The sequence below is a fragment of the Cupressus sempervirens genome, chromosome 7 (genome assembly GCF_028749045.1).
Source record: "Cupressus sempervirens isolate cs-2001-9-10 chromosome 7, ASM2874904v1, whole genome shotgun sequence".
NCBI lineage: Eukaryota > Viridiplantae > Streptophyta > Pinopsida > Cupressales > Cupressaceae > Cupressus > Cupressus sempervirens.
The window spans coordinates 272,122,613-272,135,491 of NC_143124.1; positions in this window are offsets into that span (position 1 = coordinate 272,122,613).

Genomic DNA, 12,879 nt, shown 5'->3' on the forward strand with positions numbered 1-12,879 from the left:
ATCTCAAACCTCTGGAAGTATGTTCAAGGGATAATATCATGGAGAACATGGTAGTGTGTATTTTTTAGATTTAAAGTTGTTATTGTTATTGAATGGTTTAAAAGATGAGTAAAAATAGTGTATTCTTAAAGAAATCGAAAGGTATGTGCTTGTTTTATGGTGATTGTTGGACCCTTTCTTGAAAATCTTTTAGTTTCATCATGCATTAGTGCTTATATTATGTTTAATTAATGAAATTATGAAAGAAGAGTAATGATGGTTTCAATGTGTGAACTACCTTTCATTCCATGTCTTATGTTGTTTTGGGCATGTGTGCTCTTGTGTGGATTTGGACATTTTCTCCGTCACTTGTCTTGGTGGCCAAGATTGTTGTTTTGCCTTTGTGGTTTTGTTTTGAGTGGTGACTCAGATATTGGGTCTTAGGACTCTCGAAGCTCCATCTTGTTGTAGTTTTTGTCATCTTTCTGGCACTTTTTTGATGGAGCCAATCTAAGTCCATATGTGAACCTATGGCTTCTAGAGTTGCTGATCATTGTTTCGAGTACCTTCTCGAGTAGAGGCCAATTCAATCATGATATATCATATTTATGGCCATTGGAGAAGTTTAACTCTTCATGTTATTCATAATCAAAGATTTATCTTATCTTCATAATCTACTAGGTACTTATTGGGGTTTGTGCTTGGGTTTTTGTGTTTCCTATTTCACTAAACTGCCCTTATGAGGTGTAGTGTGGTCTGTGAGCGTTCCTTGCTCATGGTTGATGTTGCCTTGTCTTTTGGGAGTGACTTAGTTTTTTGATGATTTTAGATTCTCCTTCTTGGACATTATCTTGGGCGCACCTTTGTATCCTTTTTTCTCTTGTGAGAGTAGGCTAGTGTGGCTATGCCACTAGCTCAATTAGTGTTTTCAGGTGAGTATGTTGATGGTTGGTGAAATTTTGAGTTTCCTAACGCATCATGGACTAGTTAGCATAGAGGTTGAGAGAGAGACTCCCTCTTAGTCCTAATACTGTATGGTATCCTTCTCCCTAAGCTTATATCTTTAGGTGGATTATCTCAGTCAAGTTTTCTCATTAATATTGACTTGAGGCTAGAGATTGAGTTTAGCGATAGATTGGGTGTAGTTTTCCTAGCATGGTACTAGAGGGACACGATATCGTTTGACACATGTTACCATATCGTGAGTTGGTATGCAAACATTTGATGATTGTGTCAACTGATGAAAGTCTGTGCAACCTTGTGGAAAGGTGATATCTTGTCTAGTTGCGTTATGTTACCCTAGTTTCTAGTGGTAGTTGAGCTTTTGTGCCTTGGTGAGGTGTTGTGCTCCTACGCTTGGTGGTGAGAAGTCTTTTGGAGTGTGTCCTTTTGTTGGTAAAATTTCATCCTCTTTGTTCTAAGTGTGAGTTTACATGGATTCCAGAATGATCATGTGTGACATGATAGTATTCTTGGGAATTTTGGGATGGCTTTTCCCCAAGATTCCAACTCTTGTTGGAAGTGTGTCTTTTTTTGACCTTGTTTGTGGTCTTGTAGTTGGCGCATGTTGTATTTGGGCACCTATTGATGAGGTAGAGAGAGTTTTTTCTTACCTTCTATTGTTGACTCTATGGCTAGATGGGTTCTTCGTAGCACATAGAAGGCTCCTTGTTGGAGGACCTTGTGTCTGTGTAACACCCATTCTCTCATGGTTAACCTATTTGGGGGTTAACGTGATGGTTTGAGAATGTTGGAATGATTTGGGTTTGACTTGTAGAGAGTTGTTGAGTCATTCCTATTGCTCACTTTGGAATTTTGTTCTTGGTGTGTTTGGTTTCTATTCATCGATTACATGCTTCCAAGAGTAAGCCTAGTCTTTGGGGGAGATGATGTAGTGTCTCTCCTATTTAACTTCTGTAAGTCATCCTAATGGATGCATCCTTGCTGATCTTTTGTTGTGATGGGATCATGATTGTGACCCTAAGTGGTCTATACCATTGACATGTTTGGATTTATGTTTCTTTATCAGTTGCTTTAATTATGCTTTTGACTGATCTTTGAGATTATGATGTGATTTATGGTTCACTAAGGTTTGTGCTAGTGGCTACTAGGATCGATGTGGTATCATGAGGTTGTTCCGTGATTACCCTGAGATGTGTGTAGAGATTGCACTATGTTCTATTACCATGCTACACTGGACTAGGTTCCTGTAGTAGTGGTTAGTCATGTTTATGACTATGTTTTCTTATGTGTTTTAAGTGCCTTTTTAATGCAGAGTAATCAATCATTATTAAATGCATAAGTAACTTAATGGATTGTTCATGTGGGATTATTTGGTTGTGTTGCAGACATTTACGTTGTTATATTTCTGATTAGAGAGATATTTGTTACTCATGTATGTTACATTTGAGATTACCTGAGGGTCACATAGTATACCTAGTTTTTCAGTATCATAGATGTTATACTACTATGCTATTCAGTTAATCATATTGCATGATGATGCCATTTTGAGATGACAGTGTGTTTTATGATGATATCTGGTATATGGGCATACCTCTGATTATGTTATGTGATGGATTTAATGCTATGGTTATTTACTTCACTCCTGTGTTGTTATGTTTTATGCGAACATGAGTGATGTAAATAGATTATTTTAATATAATTAAATAAATGGTTAAAATTAGGTGATTTAATGCATTTATTGCTTTGGCTATGTTATTATATGCAATTGCACTTGATTGTGTTGTTTAGTGTGCAGGATTTATATCCTTGGCAGTGGCACATGGAGTTAGTGATTCAACCTTTCATATTTTACCAATGTCATCCTTATATGGTCGACGTATCCTTTATTAAAATGTTTAAATTAAACCTTTCAGTGATTATTAAATTTGAACTCATTTGCATTATGTGATTAGACTAGTAAGCATGTTTGTGCATTTAGAGGTTCGCATTGTCATGAAAGTTATTAAGGAGATTTTTGTGTTTTTGGATTTTCGAGATTTTTAATTAATATGTTTTAATTTCTGGTAGCTTTTCCATAGATGAATTCCTATTTATAGGAATAGCCTATTTTCGTTTGGGTCGATTCTAGTTTTAACTAGGTTGGCTAGTTATTGCCCTAATCGATTATTCACTCAAAACATGAATAAGTATCGAAAGACGAATTTAATTCCTCACTTCTCACTTTCAAATTGGAAAGTTGGAGAGTAAAACCCAAAATTCTCTTCATGAGGATTTACTATTTTGTTCGTTGTGGGAGCTATGGGCATGGGATCATCATGAGGTTGGGCTCATTGGATCTAGCTCAAGAAAACCTTGGATTGTTTTGATTCTTAGCTGCTTTTGTGAGATATTTATTTTATGGTTCAGATTCCCATTTTTCCCTTTTGGCTATGAGGTAGGGCTTTCCTGTTTTATTGTTTTTGCTCCATTTTTGCTTCTATTTTTGGTAGCCATTTGTTCGGAGGATGAGAACTAGTGTTCCCCTCTGCTTTTGTATGGTAGTTCTACCCAGTTGGGCGTGTATGAACATTTCCCTATTTTTTGAGATGAGGGTTTGGGATTTTACACCATTATGCTGGTCATTTTTGCATACGATGTACAATTCCATTTATTTTTGGATTTTTAAGGTTTTTGAACCCAAAGGTCTAATGCATTTTAATTTTGAAATGTTTCTATAATTTGCAGTTTTTACCTTGTTTCGCATACTGTCCTATTTTCTCAAATTTTCTTGGTACAATCTGGGTCGTGGACTTGGAAGATCCATTTGGATATCAGTCAAACCACTTTTGCACCTTTTGTTACATTGCGATGCATGTCGCATGCGTACTCCCAACTTTGTGTTTGGTTGAGTGATATGTTACCTGTTATTTTTTCTTTTGGACCTTTGCTTTTGTTTCATGAATGCTAGGATTCATGTAAAACCCATACTCTTGGATTGAGGCTGATTGACTGAGTTCATGATGTTTGGTCTTGTTGTATCATTAGGATTCATGTAGAATCCATACTCTTAGATTGAGGCCGATTGAGTGAATTAATGATGTTTGGTTTTATTGGCTTTTGGATTCGTGTAGAATCCATCCTTCCTGTGTTACTTTTGGTTGGGTGTTTTCTTGGCATTGTGCTCTCATTCCTATCCTTGGGTTATGATCTTCATGATGGTGGTACGCCACACATCATTACGTGCACGTACATTTGTTGGGTGACTTGTGAGGCCTGATCTTTCATGAATTTGTCTGAAGTTATGATCATTGGGGTTGGGATGGGAGTATGCATGCCCACAGGCACTTGTCATAGGATGAGCATGGGTAGGGTAGGGTAGCATATGGAGAGGGCTTCTATCTCATAGCCTGGCAATCATGATGCCACAGGTATGGCTGAGAGGAGCTTGAATAAGTGATAATTAAAGAAAATGTGTGATTGGTAATAAAACTTAAGATAATAAAACTTTGTGTGATGGTTCCAAGGGAGTACCTCAAGAGCGAAGAACCTTGCAAGTGTTTCCACACATGATCTAAGCTTGGGCTTGTCGATGGCAAGCAAATCTCCATGATGTCAGCCCCTACTTAGTAGCCTTTTGAGTGTCTAACCATGAGCTTTACTCCTTGCATTGTCTTAGGTTCTTGGTTACGACCATCATACTATCTGGTGTGAGTGTTAGCCTTGGATGTTGTGCTTTATGTGTGTTTATGGTTGGATCATTATCTCCATCAGCATCGTGGGTATGGACCTATGAGTGCCACGTGGTTGGGAGGCATAGCTACCTTCACCACTGCTAGGGACCAGTGTACAAAGATGGTCTTTTGTCCTAGTGCGATTGTTCCTAGATGTTTTCACTTGGTACTTTAGGTTCCAGAGTATACTTTCTTGTGATTTATGCTTTCATTGGGATGATTGTATATCATGTTTAGATGATGTTATTTCATTTCATGCATTCCCTTATTATGATGTTTAGCATATGATTAGATGCTATGAATTTTCATATTAGCATATCTATTGCTTATTGTTGTTTAGCATGTGATATGTGATGTTATCTACTATAGGATTATCTTATGCTTTACTACTAGCATGTTAGATTTCCTTATGCTTATATTGTTGCATGTTTTTAGTAGTGATGTCCCTATTACGATAATACAGACGATCTGGTCGGTGGCTTAGGATGTTATGCATGGGGGATGGCTAGGACAAATGATGGTCTTATGATGCTATTAACGGTTGGGATGAACCGCACGCTTAGTTTGGTTGTTTAGTTCACTGCGATGTTTATTTTAGGGCGTTCTTTGCTACTGTAGTTTAGATGGATAGGTGTTCTTCTTTCTATGTTGTTCTTGCACTCGAGTGTTCATTCCTTGAGGCTTTGTGGATCTAGTACTCCCTGGTGTGGAGGTTCTTTGCTCTTTTTTTGGTCCTTTTTGCTTCTGAGAGTGTTTTTGTGTTTCTATGGGCGACATTTTGTCACCATTGTGTGACATAAAAATGTATCGCACACCCATGCAAACTATGTCGTACGACACTGTAAAGTATCACATGCCTTCTTGAGAAATGCCATATGACACTATAAGAGTGTCACACCTTCTTGAGAAATTTCGTACGATGCTGAAAAGTGTTGCATGCCTTCTTGAGAAATGTCGTATGACACTGGAAGAGTGTCAGATGCCTTAAGGAGAATTGTTGCCCTCCCTTAGTAAAAAGTGTTCCACATTTTTTATAAAAAACCTGCGTGTGCTATCAGAAGGCACTTTTCTTCATAATCCAAACTTTTTGAGAGTTATTTTTGATACCCTTTTGGGCGTTCTTCAACCCTATGTTGTTGCATTTTGAATTTTGTTGGTTTCTCTTGAATCAATTTTTTGTGTTTCTGTTTTAGTCTCTTGGGGGTTTAAAATATATCGTTTAAGTATAAGAAAATTTATTATACTTAAGATATATTTTAATATATGTGACAAATATTTTTATATAGGTTTTAGACCTCTCGGAGATAAGCTATGGATTCTAGTAAATTTCAGGGCTTCAAAAATCTAGACTTAGCCAAATTTTCAGGGCTTCAAGATTTTAGGCTTAGTCAAATTTCAAGATTCTGCATTTACCCTAACTTGGTGTTTTGTTGATGAGTGGTCATTTTTTGAGCCCTCATCATGTGCGTTGTCATTGTTGGCTTTGTTTGTGTGTGTCAGTTTTGTAGTGGCATTTGGAGATTCGTTGGGTGTCGGGATTGTGGTGAAGTCTTCCATTGTGATCATTGTGATCCTTGTATGATATTGTTATGTGCATTCATACTTGTAAAAAAAAAAAATCTTGGCTTGTATTTCATCCTTGTTTCAAAGGATCTCTAGGCGGGGCATTACATCTAGTATCAGAGCCCATGTTCAACCATTAGGATATCTGTGTGTATGTTGCCCTTGTAGTTATTGCTACGTTGGTTGAGTGCGAGTGTCTTGGTGAGAACTCATGATCTTTGTTTCTTTGGTATCTATTTGTGATGGATTTTCTTGTCCAGTAGATGTGACTAGAGTAGTATGTGGAGAAGGAAGTGAGTCTTCCTGATTTTGTGAGCAAAATTGTTGTGCCTTGTTTGGTTGGTTGCTTGTGTGACCCTTTTTGGATGGAACCACTGATTGGTGTCCATGTGTTGGCTTTGAGTGTTGCTTTTGGTTTCTCCTTATAGAGTAAGGTGCATTGTTTCCCTATTTTTCTCCTTATTGCAAGTATATAGATGAATCTTATTTGTGATTCTATGTTTCATCTTTAGGGCGATAAAATGATTTCTTTCATTGAAAATGAGTGTTTATTGTGAATCATTGCAAAGAGTAGGTTTGCATTATATCCTTGGGTTAATGACTTAAGTCCCCAATTTTATTGCTTCTTAAGCTTATGTAAAATTGTATTAATTTGATGGATATCTAAATGTTGCATTGCATGGAAATTATTTTTGTCTACATATGCATGAGTTACTAATGGTATATTGCTTAATGTGTGTGAGTGTGTTCTCTAACATTGCTAGGATGATGTATTCCTTAGCATTGTGCAGTGAATTATCCCTCTTGTGTGACTATACTTAGTCATCACCTGCAATGTGATTTGTTTGATGCCTTATTTTATTTGGCTAGAGGTATTTTCCTCATGTTGTTGGGCTAGCAGTGGTTTTTAGTATTTTCCTCTCTTGGAGCAGTCATCAAATTTTATCTATCCCTCTCTTAGTGACAATTGTCACATTTCACTTATTGTTGAAATGAGCTCTTTTTGGTACTTACGATTTGAATTGATAATTTCTACCATTTGGGCTTTTGATTTTGTTCATGATGACTATTCTGGATGTGTTTTGCTACTACCCAGTTGTGTGTTGTGACTCTATCATGTTCATCTCGAACCTCTAGTAGTACGTTCAAGGGATAATATCATGGAGAACATGCTAGTGTGTCTTTGTTAGATTTAAAGTTGCTATTGTTATTGAATGGTTTAAAAGATGAGTAAACATAGTGTATTCTTAAAGAAATTGAAAGGTATGTGCTTGTTTTATGGTGACTCTTGGACCCTTTCTTGAAAATCTTTCAGTTTCATTGTGCATTAGTGCTTATATTATGTTTAATTAATGAAATTATGAAAGAAGAGTAATGATGGTTTCAATGTGTGAACTACCTTTAATTCCATGTCTTGTATTTTTTTAGGCATGTTTGCTCTTGTGTGGATTTGGACATTTTGTCTATCACTTGTCTTGGTGGTGAAGACTGTTGTTTTGCCTTTGTGGTTTTATTTTGAGTGGTGACTCAGATCTTGGGTCTTAGGACTCTCGAAGCTCCATCTTGTTGTAGTTTTTATCATTGTCTTTCTGGCAATTTTTTGATGGAGCCAATCTGAGTCTAGACATGAAGCTATGGCTTCTGGAGTTGCTAATCATTGTTCTGAGTACCTTCTCGAGTAGAGGCCAATTCAATCATAATATATCATATTTATGGCCATTGGAGAAGTTTAACTCTTCATGTTATTCATAATGGAAGAGTTATCTTGTCTTCATAATATACTAGGTACTTGTTGGGGTTCGTGCTTGGGTTTTTGTGTTTCCTATTGCATTGAACTACCCTTGTGAGGTGTAGTGTGGTTTGTGAGCATTCCTTTCTTAGGGTTGATGTTGCCTTGTCTTTTGGGAGTGATTTAGTTCTTTGATGAGTTTAGATTCTCCTTCTTGGACATTGTCTTGGGCGCACCTCTGTATCCTTTTCTCTCTTGTGAGAGTAGGCTAGTGTGGCTATGCCACTAGCTGAGTTAGTATTTTTAGGTGAGTATGTTGATGGTTGGTGAAATTGTGAGTTTCCTAATGCATCATGGACTGGTTAGTGTAGAGGTTGAGAGAGAGACTCCCTCTTAGTCCTAATACTCTGTAGTATCCTTCTCCCTAAGCTTATATCTTTAGCTGGATTGTCTCAGTCAACTTTTCTCATTAACTATTGACTTGAGGCTAGAGATTGAGTCTAGCAGTAGATTGGGTGTAGTTTTCCTAGCATGGTCCTAGAGGGACATGGTATCATTGGACACATGTTACCATCTCATGAGTTGGTATGGAGACATTTTCTGATTGTGTCCACTGACGAAAGTCTGTGAAACCTTGTGGAAAGGTGATATCTTGTCTAGTTGGGTTATGTTACCCTAGTTTCTAGTGGTAGTTGAGCTTTTTTTCCTTGGCGAGGTGTTGTGCTCCTACGCTTGGTGGTGAGCAGTCTTTTGGAGTGTGTCCCTTTTTGGTAAAATTTCATCCTCTTTGTTCTAAGGGTGAGTTTACATGGATTCCAGAATGATCATGTGTGACATCATAGTATTCTTGAAAATTTTGGGATGGCTTTTCCCCCAGATTCCAACTGTTGTTGGAAGTGTGTCTTGTTTTGACCTTGTTTGTGTTCTGGTAGTTGGTGCATGTTGTAGTTGGACACCTGTTGACGAGGTAGAGAGGGTTTTTCCTTACCTTGTATTGTGTACTCTATGGCTAGATGGGTTCTTCATAGTGCATAGAAGGCTCCTTGTTGGAGGACCTTGTGTCTATGTGACACCCATTCTCTTGTGGTTAACCTATTTGGGAGGTTAATGTGATGGTTTGAGAATGTTGGAGTGATTTGGGTTTGACTTGTAGAGAGTTGTTGAGTCATTCCTATTGCTCACTTTAGATTTTTGTTCTTGGTGTGTTTGGTTTCTATTCATGGATTGCAGGCTTCCAGGAGTAAGCCTAGTCTTTGGGGGAGATGATGTAGTACCTCTCCCATTTGACTTCTATAAGTCATCTTGATGGATGCAACCTTGCTGATCTTTTGTTGTGATGGGATCATGATTGTGACCTTGAGTGGTCTCCACCATTGAGGTGTTTGGATTTATGTTTCTTTATCAGTTGCTTTGATTATGCTTTTGACTGATCTTTGAGATTATGATGTGATTTATGGTTCACTAAGGTTTGTGCTAGTGGTTACTAGGATCGATGTGGTATCATGAGGTTGGTTTGTGATTATCTTGAGATGTGTGCAGAGATTGCACTATGTTCTATTACCATGCTACACTGGACTAGGTTCTTGTAGCAGTGGTTAGTAATGTTTATGACTGTGTTTGCTTATGTGTTTTAAGTGCCTTTTTAATGTAGAGTAATCAATCATTGTTAAATGTGTAAGTAACTGAATGGATTGTTCATGTGGGATTATTTGGTTATGTGCTGCAGACATTTACCTTGTTATATTTCTAATTAGAGAGATACTTGTTACTCATGTATGTTACATTTGAGATGACCTGAGGGTCAGATAGTATACCTAGTTTTTTAGTATCATAGAAATTATACTACTATAGTATTCAGTTAATCATATTGCATGATGATGGCATTTTGAGATGACAGTGTGTTTTATGATGATATCTAGTATTTGGACATACCTCTGATTATGTTATGTGATGGATTTAATGCTATGGTTATTTACTTCATTCCTCCGTTGTTATGCTTTATGCGAACGTGAGTGATTTAAATAGATTATTTTAATATAATTAAATAAATAGTTAAAATTAGGTGATTTAATGCATTTATTGCTTCGGCTATGTTATTATATGCAATTGCACTTGATCGTGTTGTTTAGTGTGCAGGATTTATATCCCTGGCAGTGGCACATGGAGTTAGTGATTCAACCTTTCATATTTTACCAATCTCATCCTTATATGGTCAATGTATCCTTTATTAAAATGTTTAAATTAAACCTTTCAATGATTATTAAATTTAAACTCTTTGGCATTATGTGATTAGACCCGTAAGCGTGTTTGTGCATTTAGAGGTTTGCATTGTCGCGAAAGTTATTAAGGAGATTTTTGTGTTTTTGGATTTTCGAGCTTTTTAATTAATATGTTTTAATTTTTGGTAGCTTTTCCATAGATGAATTCCTATTTATAGGAATAGCCCATTTTAGTTTGGGTCGATTCGATTTTTAACTAGGTTGGCTAGTTATTTGCCCTAATCGTTTATTCACTCAAACAGTGAATAAGTATCCAAAGACGAATTTAATTCCTCACTTCTCACTTTCAAATTGGAAAGTTGGAGAGTAAAACCAAAAATGCTCTTCATGAGGATTTACTATTTATTTTTTTGTGGGAGCTATGGGAATGGGATCATCACGAGGTTGGGCTCGTTGGATCTAGCTCAAGAAAACCTTGGATTGCTTCGATTTTCAGCTACTTCTATGAGATATTTATTTTATGGTTCAGATTCCTATTTTTCCCCTTTGGATGTGAGGTAGGGCTTTCCTGTTTTATTTTTTCTGTTCCATTTCTACTTCTATTTTTGGTAGCCATTTGTTTGGAGGATGAGAACTAGTGTTCCCCTCTACTTTTGTATGGTAGTTCTACCTGGTTGGGTGTGTAATGCCCCACCAAGAGATCCTTGGAAACAAGGATGAAATACAAGCCAAGAATTTTTTCTTTTACAAGTATGAATGCACATGACAACATCATACATGGATCACAACAATTGCAATGGAAGAGTTCACCACAATCCTGACAACCAATGAAATGCCAAACACCACTACCAAACTGCTAGACACAAACAAAGCCAACAACAACAATGCACATGATGAGGGCACAAGAAAAAACTACTGATCAACAAAACACCAAGCTGGAGTAAAATGCAGAAACCTAAAAATTTAGCTAAGCCTGAAATCCTGAAGCCCTGAAAATTGGCTATTCCTAGATTTCTAAAGCCTTAGAAATTTCCTAGAGTCCATAACATAGTTTGCATGGGCGTGCGATACTTTTTAAAGTGTCACACATGCTGAAAAAATGTCAGCCATAGAAACATGAAAACACTCCCAAAAGTAAAAAGGGACCAAAAAAAGAGTAAAGAACCTCCACACCAGGGAGTACCGAATCCACAAAGGCACGAAGAATGAACACTTGAGTGCATGAAAAACATAAAAAGGAGAACATCTATCTATCTAAACCATAACAGTAAAGAACGTACTAAAATAAATATTGAAGAGAACAAAAGCAACATTGCAATGTACAGAAATAAATCTCAGGAACAAAACAACCAAGCTAAGTATGCAGATCCTCCCATCCGTCAATAGCATCATAAGACCATCGTGGATCCTAGCCATCCCCTACGCGTAACATCCCAAGCCACCAACTAGATCGTCGGTACTATTGTAATAGGGATTTCACTACTAAAACATGCACAATAACAGCATAAGAAAATCTAACATGCTAGTGATAACGCATAAGATAATCCTACAGTAGATAATATCACCTATCACATGCTAAATAGTAGTAATATCTAGATATACTACTAAAGCAAATCACATCATCTAAAAATATGCTAAACATCATAATAAGGGAATGCATCAAATAAACTAACATCATCTAAACATGATATACAAGCATCCCAATGAAAGCATAAATCACAAGAAGGAATACTCCAAAACTCAAAGTACCAAGTGAAGACATCCGACAATGGTCACACTAGGACAAAAGATTGTCTCTGTACATCGATCTCTAGCAGTGGTGGAGGTAGCTACATCTCCTAACCACGTGGCACCAATAGGTCCAAAATAGCCATGTTGATGGAGATAATGATCCAACCACAAAAACACAAAATAACATCCAAGGCTAACACTCATGCCAGACAGTATAATGGCTACAACCAAGAACCTAAGACAATGCAAGGAGTATAGTTCCTAGTCAGACACTCAAAAGGTTACTAAGTAGGGACTAACATCATTTAGAGTCACTTAGCATAAAAAAGCCCAAGCTAGAACTTGTGCAGATTCAACATCCCTCAACGGAAAGGCTCTAGCACCCCAAACCTTTTTATTATCTTAAGTTTTATTATCATTCACACATTTTATTTAATTATCACTTATATAAATCTTCCTCTGCCAACCCATGATGCCATGATTGTCAGGCTGCGAGATAGAAGCCCCCTCCATATGCTAGCCTATCCTACTCATGCTCATCCTATGCATGGATACTCCCATCCCAACCCCAATGATCATAGCTTTCGGCAAATCCATGGAATATCGGGCCTCACAAGTCACCCAACAAATGTACACACATGTAGTCATGTGTGTCATACTACCATCACAAAGATCATAACACAAGGACAGGAATGAGAACACAATGCAAAGAAAACACCCAACAGAAAGTAACACGGGAAGAAAAGACTCTACATGAATCCCAAAGCCATTAAAATCATACATCATGAAATCACTCAACTGGCCTCAATCCGAGAGTATGGATTCTACATGAATCCTAATGATGTAACAAGACCAAACATCATGAACTCACTCAACTGGCCTCAATCAAAGAGTATGGATTCTACACAAATCCTAGCATTCACAAAACAAAGCAAAGGTCCAAAAGAAACCATAACAGGTAACAAATCACTCAACCAAACACAAA